Here is a 16,726-nt window from a genome sequence, read left to right on the forward strand (position 1 = left end):
ATATCCACTAATATAAACAGTTGAATACAGTACTGAAATGAAAATACATATATCAATAATCAAAGCTCTAGAAAATAGCTACACGCTCCAATCTCAACGCTGCTGCGATCTAACGCCACTTGCACACATCTATCGTGTATAAGCTTATAAAAAGCTTAGAGGGTGGGTAAATATGTGCGCAAGGTAAGTGCTAAGTATACAATATCAAAGCAATGCGGAAACATGCTGGTAAGTCCATAAATACCATTAACCTTATTTAGGCTATGTGATGCAAAAAAGATAATAAGAAAATATCATATACTAAGGAAGTAATGTAGATTAGCTATGCAATATGGAGATATAGTAAACCAAATATCATATACTGAGGATACAATACAATATGCAAATCCTAATGAGTCCATGAATGCTGTCAACCTCATCTAGGCCATATAAATGCAGAAATGTAGCAACCCAGAATACCATATGCCACGGATGTAATGCAATATACGGTGCAAATGAAATGACCAAGCTGGAGTGTGAAGTCGGGATGATAGTACATAGTATCACATGCTATGGGGTCCATTACAAGGGACTTCTATCCAAACTAGTCCCATACCTAAATTTGGATAGATAGACTCAATGTGGTAAACTCTTGACCTCAGGTTGGTCGCACGCCCCAACCGAGATCCTGGCCATTGTGAAGGTAAATATATCAATTAGTTGCGAACCACTAGTGTCACGCCCCAAACTCGGAAACTGGGCTTACAAAATTCTTAATCGACGAATCCAGTGCCAACAGCTTTCGTAGTACCCCATTCTCTGCCCCAGTGCTTATACGCAAGATTCCAATCCTGGGATCCTATAAGGAGGATTTTCCAACGTACATTTATCCTGTAAGAAGTATAACCACAAGTATACCCAAATCACAAAGACAATATCATCATTACATATCCACTAATATAAATATTTGAATATAGTGCTGAAGGGAAATACATATATCGAAATCAAAGCTCCAGAAGACCGTTGCACGTTCCATGCTCAACGCTGCTGCAATCTAACACTATCTGCACGCATCTATCGTACATAAGCTTATAGAAAGCTTAAAGGGTGGTGTAAGTGTGTGCACAAGGTAAATGTCAAGTATTCAATATAATGCCATAATCATACAATATCAGAAATGCTCGAAAGATTATGAATTATACGATATCAGAGTAAGCGAAAATACTGACCAGTCCATGAGTCATACAATATCAGAGTATGGAATGCAGATCATAATGAGCCAAATATCAAATGTCGAGGATGTAATACAATATGCAAATCCTGACAAGCGACGAATACTATCAACCTCATCTAAGTCATATAAATGCAGAAACATAGTAACCCAAAATGCTAAATGTTGTAATGCAATATGCAGTGAGAATGAAATGACTAAGTTGGAGTGAAGTCGGGATGATAGTACGTAGTATTGCAGGCTATGAGGTTCATCATAAGGGAATTCTATCCAAACCAGTCCCATACTTAAATTTAGATAGTCAAACACAATGTGGTAAACTCCTGATCTCAGGTTGGTCATGCGCCCCAACCGAAATCCTAGTTATTGCGAAGGTACACATAACAATTAGTTGCACACCACCAGCCCAAGTGGATAGTGAATGAATGAATGAATGAGTAAAATGTTGAATATACCACTCCTGCTCAGTAAGTCCAAATATTAGTACCGTACATTTTTAGGATTATCATCGAGGTTTAGTACATTCCAAACCAGATTGCCGCCCCATCGCACGTAATAAGTTGAGTGGAAGAGACCTCACTAAATGTTTCCTTAAACAGGTCAATTTTATGTGAAGATTTATCTCTAAATGTGCAAAAAAAATGTAACGCCTCGGCTTTCAGAACCTGAGATAGGACTAGTTTTCTAAAAACCTGAGTGTTAACTAGAAAATAGAATCATACGTTTAGCGATTTATAGTGATCAGAGTGCGAAAACCAAACATGGTGAACCATCACATAACATAATATATCAAGATCCAAGTCCACTCAACTTGGGACTTTTAGTACAAAACCCAAAAGTTTCAAGTGTTCGAATATCAAAGTAAGGAAAAAAGTAAACTTGTAAGCTACTAGATGAGCCCATAAAATTTCGCCGCCTCCTGTTGTGGCTCTTCTTCATGGAATTCATCTCCCAACCCTGTGGAGTCAGCATCTGGGCCTGCTCCATAAACGCTCTCATTTAAGCCTTCATCCTCTGTACAGTTAAATATTCGATGAATAAGTGGCCAGCTCAGTATGAATTCCCATCAAGATTACACACCGCCACATTAATTAAGCATAGTATCAAACAATAAGGCATTCAAAACAATACACGATACAGTTTTATTAAATGCATGGATGTGTAAGTGCATATCAACTGAGGATGATCATCCAGTTGGCTTTTAAGCGAAACTCCAATTATGTGGCCAATCACCAGCGAAAGTATATCTCATACGTGCGTAGTGACCAAGCTCACTAAAAGTGGGCCGATAGTCGATGGTTCGGGAGATAGCAAAATGATACCACGCTAAGGGCACGTGCTATGTTATCTAGAATTAGCCACCCGTATGTTATGAATGCATGATTAACCCAACTATTATTATTCTAATTGCAATAAGCCAATTTAAGAAAGGTCAAAGGTCACTATGAGTGGCTCATTAATGCTGAAATAGTTATAGTAACGGTTAGAATGTGTAAAGCATCCAAATGATCAGTTTAGAGATATAAATACCGATGGAATTTGGTAGAAGAAAACGTCTCCTACCAACCAAATTAAACTAAATCTATCTTTCAATTAATTTATGCTTATTAGCATTATCTATTATTTATATTTCATAGTATAATCCGTAGCAATAATCAAATAATTGTTATGATATTGTTCACACCCCAAGTGCAGGGTTGTGATGTAGTAATAAACTCGGTAAGACCGAGGTCGAATCCACAGGGACTGATACCTGTACGTTATCTGAAACCAAGTAGAACTAGAACTAGACTAAGATGTGATCTAAACCAAATAGAATTTTAAGGAATAATTGTGGATTAATTATCTAAAACTTTAGGGAATTCAGAGGAAGGAAACTAGGGATTCAGAGGATCCACTTGTAGAGATCAGGGAGATCTTTTGCCTGCATCAGGAATCATGGAAATCAAACTGAACTTACTTGATCTGGTTTTCAAGAGATGAAAGGTATATGAATTAGAATGGATTCCATCATCTAACCATGCCCAGGAGACAAAGCAAATAATAGGATTAAACTAATTACCAACCAATCAAAAGTACATGAAAGTTAGGAAGGGTACGATCATCCAACCATGCCCAGGAGACGATGGTGAACAACAGGGCTTCCTGACTTCATAAACATAAAAAAAGGGAAGAAATATTCAAAGCTATTGCAAACCCATTGTAATTTCAGTCACAACAGACCATTTAAAGACTAAGAAAAATATTCCTTGAATAATCAAACCACAATCAAGTTTAATTCACAATGAAATAATTAAATAAAGTCTCCCATCTCAATACAAGCTTCACCTCTTAGCCCTAGCTAAGAAGTTCAGCCTAGCATGATCATGCTAGAACCAAAGAGAAAAAAAACATTTAAGGAAAGAAATAAAATAAAAGGAAAAGAAAAAGGAAACCTCTTTCTTCCTATCTCATCAACGTTTTCTCCTTGTCTTATGTTTTCTCCCTCTAATGTGCAGGAACCCAGCCGCTGCTTCCCACTCTGCCTGACTTCCTCTCTCACGTTCCTCCTCCACCCAGCCGTCACTCAAAAGACCTCCGTTTTATCCTCGTGCTTCAGCCACGTCCAGCAGGAAAAACCACCCCTGTCTTCCCGCTTTTTTCCCAGCCGTGCACTCCACGTTCAGCAGCCAATGTCCAGCTCCCTTTTTCTCTCCGTCACATGTGCCCGCCTCCCCCTCAGTCGAATGGAGAGGTCTTATTTGTACAGAGAATTCGTACACAAGTCATACTCCAACCAGGAGTTGGATTTCATTCCTGCGCATCCTGTTTTTACACAGGGACGATCGGATGCTGATTGTTGTCCACTGATTCACTTTCGATCCCATCTGTCAGCATGGGGACAGACAAAATCCCCTTACCTATCATCTGGATGGTCCGGATCATGGTTTTGATCAACCCCGAAATCGTACAACAGCCCGCAAAAGTCGGCCTGCGCCCGGACGCGAAAACAGGAACTACGTATTCATTACGCTGTGACGCTGGTGGGGTCCATACTCAGATTGAATGAAAAATCCAGGCCGTCCACCAGATTGCTCTCGAAATTTCAGTCGGGAACGGAAGGTTTTTGCCGTCCGTTGGTGCGGTCCACCGATGTTTCTCTTCCACCGTCCGTCGTCCATTTTAACGCTCGAAAATTGATTTCCGATGTATCTCGAATTTTCTCCACCTAGGTCATGGTAACATGAACCCTGGGAATAGGATGAATGGTCCAGATTTTCCATCTGGAGAGCGAGTGGGGCCCACTGTTGAAAAACGGACGGACGCTGTCCGTGCGTGATTGAGAAGGAGAGGGAGACGAGTCTCCGTCGCTGACCGGGCGACTTTGGTCTAGTGCACAGCGGGCGTACACCTGCTGTGTGCACGGGCCGTGTAAAATGGGCCCCACCCTGATGTCTTATGCAAAATCCAATCCATCCATCCGTTTTGCCATCTCATTTTAATCGTTGAGCCCAAGATTGAAGCACTTTCAGACACCAGGCGGGCCCCAGTTCACTGATTTATGGGCTGATATATCCGTTGGGCCACTTCCAGGGGGATCCAATGGCTGAAATTTGACATGTACGGTTAGTTTTTGGTTTTTAGGCCATATGTGAAGTTTCGAACCGAACGGATGGTAGAAACCCTGTGATCTTGCATTCTGGCTGACTTTCAGGCCGTTTGAGCTTCGGTTTCTCGATTTTTCCGGGTCCCTGATGTGTAATTCTGTTGATCTTGGGTCTCTGGAGTCCGTCCCATGCTTTGGTGTCATTAGAGCGTTAAGTCCATGCTTTAAGCACCCTTTTCAGTCCAGGCTCGTACATACACTCTGCATTACAAACACGATTAATCAGGCTATTAAGCGGTATCATGCGTGTAAATCTATGCAACAACTGGGTTTGATATGCAATATTTGACCCTCAACACAACCCCCAACCAGCATTTTGCTAGTCCCGAGCAAAGTATGCGAAAAATAAGTTAAGAATTACAGAACAATTTATAAACTCGAGTGATTTTTGCAGAGTAATCCAGATATGAGAATTTTTGGATTCATGACTGTTGGATATTACTTTCTCCTAGACTCCAACGCACGGTAAACTTCATAATCAAGTTCAAAGTATTATTCCATTAATTAGAAAAATTCTAACCATTGAGATCTATGAATGTATAGTCTAATCTCGACTTGTCAACATTAAGATTCACCTCGATATTTAAGGATATCATTGGTAACAACTAAGAGAATTCACGATAACTCAACTTGGCTTACACATTATCTTTTTATTCTTTTAATTTTTTGATTTTTTCCTTAGAAGTAACGCCAAGAAGAGGGATCAGATTCTCACCTATAGGGAGCAAACCTATGGTAAAGACTGTTCGCCCAACTCTTTCTCAAATATCATCCATGGGGAATCGAATCCTCACCTATAGGGAGCAAACCTATGGTAAAGACTATTCGCCCAATCCATTCAATTTTCCAAGTTGGTTCCTTTCATGTTTAGTGATAACCAAGTTAATCTTTCAATATCAAACTGAAACCTTAATATGTACGCGAGATGTGTCCTGCGAATTCATGTCTCAATCAATGTTTACAATTTCTAGTAATGGATTAACGATTCAAACTTAGCTGTGAAATTTGATAGATAACTGAATCCAAGAGTCATAAAGTACCACATCACGCATCTTGTAGTTCTAAATCCAAGATGGCCGTCAAAATCGCTTCGAAATCAAATGAAATTCTAGAAAAATTTAAAAATTTTCACAATTTCTGCTCAAGACTAAGAAAATACTGATTAGGAAACCTAATCTCCCACCCCCAACCTAAAATCTACATTGTCCTCAATGTAAAAAAAATAAGCATGCGATGCACATGGGACAAAATAAGTAAATGAGAAGTGATGGAAAGATAATACCTGGATGAAATAATCAAGAGGCTTTCCAAAGATATCTACGTAAGAGCGGGTCAGCACAAGAGAGAAACCAACAGAAGAAAAATGAAATCCTACCTACACCACTTTCGTAGGTGCTCTCGATTGCATTTAGCGTATGCAACAAGCCTTTAAACCCCTAGGTTACCCCTAGTGGACGAGTTGTAGTCTCGTGAGGGTTTGCAGTAGTGTTACCCACAAACATTGAACTAACTAATGAGAAAAGTGAAATGGAATGAAAATTTGGGTTGCGTCCTAGGAGCGCTAAGTTTAACGTCTTCACAAAGCAACTACTCTAGTCCTAAGAAAACAGGAAACCTACCTATACCTCCATCAGACTAGGAGATCAATCCTGGTAAACAGGATCAGTCAGAGGCATGGACATGTCCTCTGAATCAAATTTCTCGACAAATGGTTTCAATCGATGACCATTAACTTTAAACTCCTTGCCATTGTCGGGATCTCTTATCTCAACGGCCCCATGAGGAAAAATAGTAACAACAATGTAAGGGCCGGTCCAACGAGATCGAAGCTTACCCGGAAAGAGATGTAATCGAGAATTGTACAAAAGGACCTTCTGACCAGGCGTGAATGATTTTCGCAAAATGTGTTGGTCATGAAATGCTTTCATCTTGTCCTTGTAAATTCTCGCATTATCGTACGCATCATTCCGGATTTCCTCAAGTTCATTCAATTGAAGTTTGCGTAGCGAGCCAGCGTTGTCAAGATTAAAATTAAGATTTTTGATCGCCCAGTACGCTTTATGTTCCAGCTCCACAGGCAAGTGACAAGCCTTCGCATAGACAAGTCTAAAGGGAAACATTCCAATAGGGGTTTTAAATGCAGTACGGTATGCCCATAAGGCATCGGTCAATCGAATTGACTAATCCTTACGATCAGGGTTAACCGTTTTCTCCAAAATGTGTTTAATCTCCCTATTGGAAATCTCAGCTTGTCCACTTGTCTGTGGATGGTATGGGGTGCTCACCTTATGAGAGATACCGTATTTCTTCATTAAGCTCTCGAATGGTCTATTACAAAAGTGTGAGCCCCCATCACTAATGATGGCTCGAGGCATTCCGAATCGAGAAAGGATGTTTTCTTTTAGGAATTTAATGACTGTGCGATGGTCATTCTTTCGACACGGAATCGCTTCGACCCATTTAGTGACATAATCCACGGCGAGCAAAATATACAGATTCCCAAACGATTGGGGGAATGGTCCCATGAAATCAATGCCCCAGCAATCAAATGCTTCAATGATAAGGATGGGATTCAAAGGCATCATATTTCGACGGGACAATGCTCCCAATTTCTGACAACGCTCACAAGCTTTGCAAAACTCATGAGTGTCCCTAAACATAGTGGGCCAGTAAAAACCACACTGCAGAATCTTGGCTGTGGTCTTTTTAGCAGAAAAGTGACCACCACAGGCCTCTGAGTGACAGAAGGAGATGACGCTCTGATGCTCATCGTCTGGTACACATCTCCTTAAGATTTGGTCTGGGCAATATTTAAATAAATAAGGATCATCTCAGAAAAAGTTACGCACCTCGGTGAAGAATTTCTTCTTATCTTGCGCAGTCCACTGTGTCGGTATAACACCTGTAGCAAGATAATTAGCAATATCAGCGAACCAAGGTGAATGGGAGACTCTGAACAGTTGTTCATCAGGGAACATATCATTGATATGGGTCGCCTCAAGGGAATCAGAGGTATTAAGGCGAGAAAGGTGATCGGCCACAACATTTTCTACTCCCTTTTTATCTTTAATTTCCAAATCAAATTCTTGGAGTAGAAGGATCCATCGTATCAAACGGGGCTTAGAATCATTCTTAGAAAGAAGATACTTAAGTGCCGCATGATCTGTGTAAATAATGATCTTGGATCCAATCAAGTGAGACCTAAATTTGTCCAAGGCGAACACTACAGCTAAGAGTTCCTTTTCCGTAGTTGAGTAGTTTACCTGGGCAGAATTTAAAGTTCTACTTGCGTAATGAATGACGTAGGGCCTCTTATCTTTTCTCTGGCCTAGGACCGCCCCAAGAGCATAATCAGAAGCGTCGCACATAAGCTCAAAAGGAAGGCTCCAGTCGGGTGGCTGCATGATAGGTGCAGTGGTTAACGTGCCCTTAAGCTTGGTGAAAGCTTCCTGGCATTGCTCAGTCTACTCGTACGGAGCATCCTTTTGAAGAAGATTACATAAAGGACGAGAGAGGAGACTAAAGTCCTTTATGAATCGCCTGTAAAATCCTGCGTGTCCTAAGAAGGATCGCACGTCTCTGATATTCTTGGGTGGAGGTAGGTTAGAGATAAGATCAATTTTTGCCTTATCTACCTCGATTCCCTTGGACGAGATGATATGCCCAAGGACAATTTCCTTCTGAACCATGAAATGACACTTCTCCCAATTAAGTACCAAGTTCTTTTCTTCACATCTTTTCAGCACACATTTAAGACTTTCCAAGCACTTGCTGAAAGATGGACCGTAAACAGAGAAATCGTCCATGAAGACCTCCAAATATTGCCCTACCATGTCAGAAAAAATACTAAGCATACATCGCTGAAAAGTGGCAGGGGCATTACATAGTCCGAATGGCATCCTTCGATAGGCAAATGTGCCGTAGGAACATGTAAATGTGGTCTTTTCCTGGTCTTCAGGGGCTATCTCTATCTGGTTGTAGCCCGAATACCCGTCAAGGAAACTGTAATAGGAATGACCAGCTAACCTTTCCAGGATCTGATCAATGAATGGTAAAGGAAAGTGGTCTTTCCTCGTGACGGTATTCAAATTCCTGTAGTCAATGCACATTCTCCAACCAGTAGTGACTCTAGTTGGCATGAGTTCATTATTAGCATTGGCTACGATGGTGATTTCGGACTTCTTAGGGACCACTTGAGTTGGACTCACCCATTGACTATCAGATATAGGGTATATAATACCCACGTCCAATAGTTTAAGAACCTCGGCTTTAACCACTTCCTTCATGTTTGGATTTAGTATACGTTATGATTGTCGAGCGGTTTTTGCATTATCCTCAAGATATATGCGGTGAGTACAAATCGAGGGATCGATTCCCTTGAGGTCCGCTATCGTCCATCCTAGGGCTCCTTTATGCTCAATGAGAGTAGATATGAGCATACTCTCCTGTTCTTTCTCCAGGTGGGCAGAGATCACCACCGGGTATGTCTCGTCTTGACCTAAATAGGCATATTTCAAATCAGAGGGCAAAGGTTTTAGGTCAAGCTTCGGCGGCTTGAGGTTAGACGGTAGAGGCACTACATCGGTTTGTGGCAATTCTTCAAATTGTGGCCTCCACCGGTTAACTTCAAGTACTGGTGCAGTATCAAGCAAGGCACATGTCTCCCTAATCATGTCATCATCAAAATCATGGGAGTGGGCCAGGCACGTCTCCAGATGGTCGGAGGATAAGGTCAGCGGTGTCGTATCTTCCACGAAAGAGTCAATCATGTTAATGTCGTGGAAATCGTCATCATCCTCTGAGTTGCTGCCGTTATTGAAAAAAATGTTTGACTCTAATGTCAAATTTCCAAAAGACATAGTCATGATACCATTCCTGCAATTGATAATTGCATTTGACGTGACAAGGAATGGGCGACCAAGAATGACGGGAATCTGAGTGCTCGTGTTATTGATGGGTTCGGTGTCCAGGATAATAAAATCTACAGGGTAGTAAAATCTATCGACCTGGACTAACACATCCTCAATTATCCTTCTTGGTACACGAATAGATCGATCAGCAAGTTGTAGTGTGGTTAGGGTGGGTTTTAATTCACCCAAACCTAACTGTTTGTATACCGAGTAGGGAATCAGATTGACGCTCGCTCCTAAGTTAAGAAGTGCGTGATCAATTCGATGGTTCCCGATTACACATGATATGGTTGGGCTACCGGGATCCTTGAATTTCTGCGGCACGTCTTGCTTCAGGATGGCACTCACTTTCTCAGTCAAGAAGATTTTTTTTTGAATAATTTTCTGTCTTTTGGTCGTGCATAAGTCTTTCAGGAATTTGGCATATGAAGGTATCTGTTTAACGACATCAAGTAGAGGAATGTTGACTTTCACCTGTTTCAACACCTCTTGGATATCCTGAGAGTTAGAGAGAGGTTTTGGTGAAACCAACCGTTGGGGGAATGGAGCAACTGGCTTCTCTAGAAGTTCCGGTTCTAATTTTTGTGGGGCATCACTGGATCTATCATTGTTATCCTCTTCTGGTTCTTGAGGCTTTTCGGGCCTAACCGGAAGAGTTTTATCAATGATCTTCCCACTCCTAAGAGTGGTGATGGATTTAGCATGCCCCATCTGATTTGAAAAGCTGTGATCATTAATATCGTACTGCGGTTTAGGATTGGGGAGAGGTTGTGCAGGAAGCATCCCCTTTTCTATAACCGTCATACGAGAATCTATCTTTTGCATAAAATCTATAATTCCCTGCATTGCCTGAGTCAGCTCTTGTATGGGATTTTGAACCGGTTCCTCTTGAGGTTTCACTTGATTTGGATTTTGATTGAAGAAACCTGGAGGAGTAGCCGTCTGTCCATTCCTCCAACTAAAGTTTGGATGATTTTTCCAGCCAGGGTTGTATGTATTGGAGTTAGGTCCAGTAAAAGGTCTTTGATAATTATTTACGGCATTGGCTTGTTCATTCAACACTCCTCGAAAGGCAGGTATTGTAGGACAGTTTTCAGTTGTGTGAATGTTGCAATCACAGATGCCGCAAACAATTTCATTGACCTTATCCTTCTTTCCTTCCATGGCCTCAACTTTCCTTATGAGCGTAGTCACTTTACACTTGAGATCATCCTCTTCTTTCAAGAGATATAATCCACCTTTCTCCTTTAATTGAGTCGGCCTAGACGTGGTGTTCGACTTTGGGTAATAGTCCCAAGATTGTGTTTTTTCAGCTAGACTGTCGAGGTAGTCCCATACCTCATCAACATCTTTATTAATGAACTCTCCATTACACATTGTCTCGACCATTTGGCGTATGGAAGATGTCAGTCCATCGTAGAAAAAATTTGTAATGCGCCACGTTTCAAATCCGTGTTGTGGGCATGAACTGACCAAATCTTTGAACCTTTCCCAACATTGGAAGAATGTTTCATCTTCCTTTTGGGCAAAGTTCATGATCGCTTTTCTGAGGGTAATCGTCTTATGATGTGAGAAGAATTTTTTTATGAATTCCCTCTGCATGTCGTTCCATGTGCCAATGGATCTAGGACGCAGTGAATGTAACCACGTCTTAGCTTTCTCCTTTAAGGAAAAAGGAAAGAGTTTCAGCCTAATTGTATCCTCAGATACATTAGGAAAACATAATGTAGCTATTATCTCATCGAACTCTTTCAAATGTAAATATGGACTTTCAGATTCAAGTCCATGGAATTTGGGAAGGAGTTGGATAACTCCTGGCTTGATGTCCATTTGTCCTGTGTTTTCAGGAAAAATCATGCATGAGGGCATACTCACTCCCGCCGGTTGTAGATAATCTCGTAAAGTACGAGGCGGGGGTGCCTGTTGCACCTCATTTTCATCTTGGGTATCCTCCACCCTGGGTGGAAGTAGAGGAGGTTGGTCTTCAGCCATAACTTCAGTTAACTCAGGGGATTTCGAGCGGTGTCTAGTCCTGCGATGGATAGTCAACCCCTCAACCAATCCTCCTTCAGTCAAGAGACGTCGAGTGTCATCACGGGCCCACTTGGGCATGAAAATACTCGCAGCCCTGAATTAAAAACCTAATCCTAAGAAAGGGAAAGAAAATCTAGAAAGAAAGAGAGAGTTGGAAAGAAATTACCAAATTGGAGTCCTAAGTTAAAAACCGAATTAGAAATTTCTATCTTAAAGGCCTACAAAATAGGAAGGTTAGTTTCTAAACAAAAATTCTAAAATTTAAACCCTAATTCTAAAAAAAAAAAAGGAAAAAGTAGAGAGATTAGGAATGAATTACCAATTGAGAAACTTATGTCAAGATCCTATAAAACAGGAAACAAGTTAGTTTTGAACTCAAATAAAAATAAATAAAAAACTAAGGTTAGTAAAACCCTAATCTTAAACTAATCCTAAAACCAATTAATTTCAGAGAATCGTAACCGTCAGTCCCCGGCAACGGCGCCAAAAACTTGTTCACACCCCAAGTGCAGGGTTGTGATGTAGTAATAAACTCGGTAAGACCGAGGTCGAATCCATAGGGACTGATACCTGTACGTTATCTGAAACCAAGTAGAACTAGAACTAGACTAAGATGTGATCTAAACCAAATAGAATTTTAAGGAATAATTGTGGATTAATTATCTAAAACTTTAGGGAATTCAGAGGAAGGAAACTAGGGATTCAGAGGATCCACTTGTAGAGATCAGGGAGATCTTTTGCCTGCATCAGGAATCATGGAAATCAAACTGAACTTACTTGATCTGGTTTTCAAGAGATGAAAGGTATATGAATTAGAATGGATTCCATCATCTAACCATGCCCAGGAGACAAAGCAAATAATAGGATTAAACTAATTACCAACCAATCAAAAGTACATGAAAGTTAGGAAGGGTACGATCATCCAACCATGCCCAGGAGATGATGGTGAACAACAGGGCTTCCTGACTTCATAAACATAAAAAAAGGGGAGAAATATTCAAAGCTATTGCAAACCCATTGTAATTTCAGTCACAACAGACCATTTAAAGACTAAGAAAAATATTCCTTGAATAATCAAACCACAATCAAGTTTAATTCACAATGAAATAATTAAATAAAGTCTCCCATCTCAATACAAGCTTCACCTTTTAGCCCTAGCTAAGAAGTTCAGCCTAGCATGATCATGATAGAACCAAAGAGAAAAAAAACATTTAAGGAAAGAAATAAAATAAAAGGAAAAGAAAAAGGAAACCTCTTTCTTCCTATCTCATCAACTTTTTCTCCTTTTCTTCTGTTTTCTCCCTCTGACGTGCAGGAACCCAGCCGCTGCTTCCCACTCTGCCTGACTTCCTCTCTCACGTTCCTCCTCCACCCAGCCGTCACTCAAAAGACCTCCGTTTTATCCTCGTGCTTCAGCCACGTCCAGCAGGAAAAACCACCCCTGTCTTCCCGCTTTTTTCCCAGCCGTGCACTCCACGTTCAGCAGCCAACGTCCAGCTCCCTTTTTCTCTCCGTCACATGTGCCCGCCTCCCCCTCAGTCGAATGGAGAGGTCTTATTTGTACAGAGAATTCGTGCACAAGTCATACTCCAACCAGGAGTTGGATTTCATTCCTGCGCATCCTGTTTTTACACAGGGACGATCGGATGCTGATTGTTGTCCACTGATTCACTTTCGATCCCATCTGTCAGCATGGGGACAGACAAAATCCCCTTACCTATCATCTGGATGGTCCGGATCATGGTTTTGATCAACCCCGAAATCGTACAACAGCCCGCAAAAGTCGGCCTGCGCCCGGACGCGAAAACAGGAACTGCGTATTCATTACGTTGTGACGCTGGTGGGGTCCATACTCAGATTAAATGAAAAATCCAGGCCATCCACCAGATTGCTCTCGGAATTTCGGTCGGGAACGGAAGGTTTTTGCCGTCCGTTGGTGCGGTCCACCGATGTTTCTCTTCCACCGTCCGTCGTCCGTTTTAACGCTCGAAAATTGATTTCCGATGTATCTCGAATTTTCTCCACCTAGGCCATGGTAACATGGACCCTGGGAATAGGATGAATGGTCCAGATTTTCCATCTGGAGAGCGAGTGGGGCCCACTGTTGAAAAACGGACGGACGCTGTCCGTGCTTGATCGAGAAGGAGAGGGAGACGAGTCTCCGTCGCTGACCGGGCGACTTTGGTCTAGTGCACAGCGGGCGTACACCTGCTGTGTGCACGGGCCGTGTAAAATGGGCCCCACCCTGATGTCTTATGCAAAATCCAATCCATCCATCCGTTTTGCCATCTCATTTTAATCGTTGAGCCCAAGATTGAAGCACTTTCAGACACCAGGTGGGCCCCAGTTCACTGATTTATGGGCTGATCTGTCCGTTGGGCCACTTCCAGGGGGATCCAATGGCTGAAATTTGACATGTACGGTTAGTTTTTGGTTTTTAGGCCATATGTGAAGTTTCGAACCGAACGGATGGTAGAAACCCTGTGATCTTGCATTCTGGCTGACTTTCAGGCCGTTTGAGCTTCGGTTTCTCAATTTTTCCGGGTCCCTGATGTGTAATTCTGTTGATCTTGGGTCTCTGGAGTCCGTCCCATGCTTTGGTGTCATTAGAGCGTTAAGTCCATGCTTTAAGCACCCTTTTCGGTCCAGGCTCGTACATACATTCTGCATTACAAACACGATTAATCAGGCTATTAAGCGGTATCATGCGTATAAATCTATGCAACAACTGGGTCTGATATGCAATATTTGACCCTCAACAGATATGTTATATGTCATTTACATTCTTCAATGTCAGATTACAATAACTAAGTAGTTGTTACCTGTGGTACAAATTGAGTTTATGCTATATATATATATATATATATAAGGCACTCCTTTTATCCTCCACGGTTGGTTATAAGATTTATTTTATTTTATTTTATTAAAGAAATCTTTTCACACATAAGGCAGAATTATAAACTGTTCCGTTTGAACCGGGCCTAACATTCAACTGGGACGCGCCTGTACAAATCATGTACAAATCACGGACGCGCATTGCCCCGCGGAAGTCTTTAGGAAAACGAGGTGTATCCAAAACTCGGTGGGACGGACGAGAGGAAAATCCGGGTAAAGAGTTTTCTACGGTTGAAACCTTTCTGGGATCTACTTTGATATTTATATGCCATCCAAACCGTTTATAATGTCATTCCCACTCGGATAAAGTGAAAACACTAAAAACTTCGCCTGATACAAAACTTCGTGGCCATATGAATGTTTCAAACGGTGTTCACTGAATCTACACTGTTTCCTCTCGTGCATCCCACTTGAGTTTTAGATACACTTTATTTTTGGCCGCATGTCCTAAAGTGAGCTCACAAAACGGATGTATGGTGCGGATTTATCACAAACATCACGGTGGGACCCACCTAGTATCCCAGCGCCGGAACTTGAAAGGCTTTCGCAGGAAATCCGCGTCCACAAACCACCTGACAGAAATTGAAACCGATATAAAGGGACGAGAAATTCATGCTGGTGGTTTAGTAGGTGAGCTTGGGCTATACATTTGCGAACTTGGCCGAGTGCACTAAGAGCGCATTAGGTGTGGCCCCGGCTTCACGGAAGACACTGAGGCCCTGACTGTGGGGCTCACCTTGACTTATATTTTATATATCCATCCGTCCATCTGTTTTTCCATGTTGTTACGGGGCTTGAACCCAAAAATGACACAAATCCAATTTTCAGATGGACCACACCATAGAAAACAGTGGTGATTGAACGCCCAACATTAAAAATATCCCAGGTCAAACCTTAATGGTCATCCTAATGTTTATTTAACATCCAGGCGCGGATATAAACAATGGACCACACAGTGGGAATTAAATTCCTATGTTGAAAATTTCTTAGAAGCCACGGAAGTTTTGTACCAAGACAATATTTGTTTTTTCGCTACATCCAATTATATTCGACCATATCAACAGGTTGGATGGAAAATAATTGACACAGTGGACCATAAGGAGGTTTCAATGGTGGGTGTCCTTAGTACCGCTGCTTCCTGTGGTGTGGTCCACTTGAACCTTAGATCTATCTTATTTTTTGTTAGCCATCTAAAATGACATGGAAATATGGATGGACGGTGTGGATAAAACCCATAAATCACGGTGGCCCCTCAGTGGCCCTTGGAGCCTCTGCCTCTCCCGAGCTCGGAACAGGCGGGGTAGTACCTAATCCGCGCCCACTTTACTCGTCCCACACGTCGAAACGATGCACAGATGCGCAGTATCCGAGCCGCTCATCGGAAACCCGTACTGTTTAGATGCCATATATTCAAAATCGGACCGATCTGATCATCAGGTTGGCCAGAGATGAAAACCCTCTTTGTTTCTTTGTTCCGTAAACGTGTGGCCCACCTGGTATCTAGACAACGGTGACAGGCGAATGAGCACACGTGTGCGTCGTTGCCACACGTGAGGTGACTTTGCTTACAGAGTGTTGTCGAGTGGTTTCACTGAGTGATCCGAATCATCACTGGGCTCCACCAGACGATCAGATGGTACGGCGTGTTCGACTAAAACCAAACACAATGAAACCCTAAACCGCCTGGCGCTGACAGTGACCCAAATGCCTTTGGGGTCACGGAGCAATAGTACTTCCAGTTTTTTCACGTGTCCGTACATGTGTGGGCCACACGTAAAGATATTTTTCACAAGAAAAATATGTGAACGGGATAAAACGCCCCGAAATGAAGATAGAACGGATTACCTGCTTCTAGAGGCACCGCATTTTCGTGCCGCCAGATCATGTACCACACACATGGCACATGTGTATGAAGATCTGACCTAGACATCCTTAGACTTAACCATTGATTCACCATTCATTAAATTTATCTTTGATTATATTATCTTAATTATAAATGAAACTTTTCTCACTTAATTGAGTCATTAATTG

At 41.8% G+C, this 16,726-nt stretch overlaps 1 non-coding gene across 1 annotated transcript; it reads left to right on the plus strand.

The window, feature by feature from the left end:
• The first annotated feature begins 11,213 nt into the window (after window positions 1-11,213).
• Window positions 11,214-11,320, plus strand: LOC131224603 (small nucleolar RNA R71). The gene has a single exon (XR_009161074.1). It is a non-coding gene; the product is annotated as a small nucleolar RNA R71 (small nucleolar RNA).
• The last annotated feature ends 5,406 nt before the right edge of the window (window positions 11,321-16,726 follow it).

This window comes from Magnolia sinica, chromosome 13 (genome assembly GCF_029962835.1).
Source record: "Magnolia sinica isolate HGM2019 chromosome 13, MsV1, whole genome shotgun sequence".
Classification (NCBI taxonomy): Eukaryota; Viridiplantae; Streptophyta; class Magnoliopsida; order Magnoliales; family Magnoliaceae; genus Magnolia; species Magnolia sinica.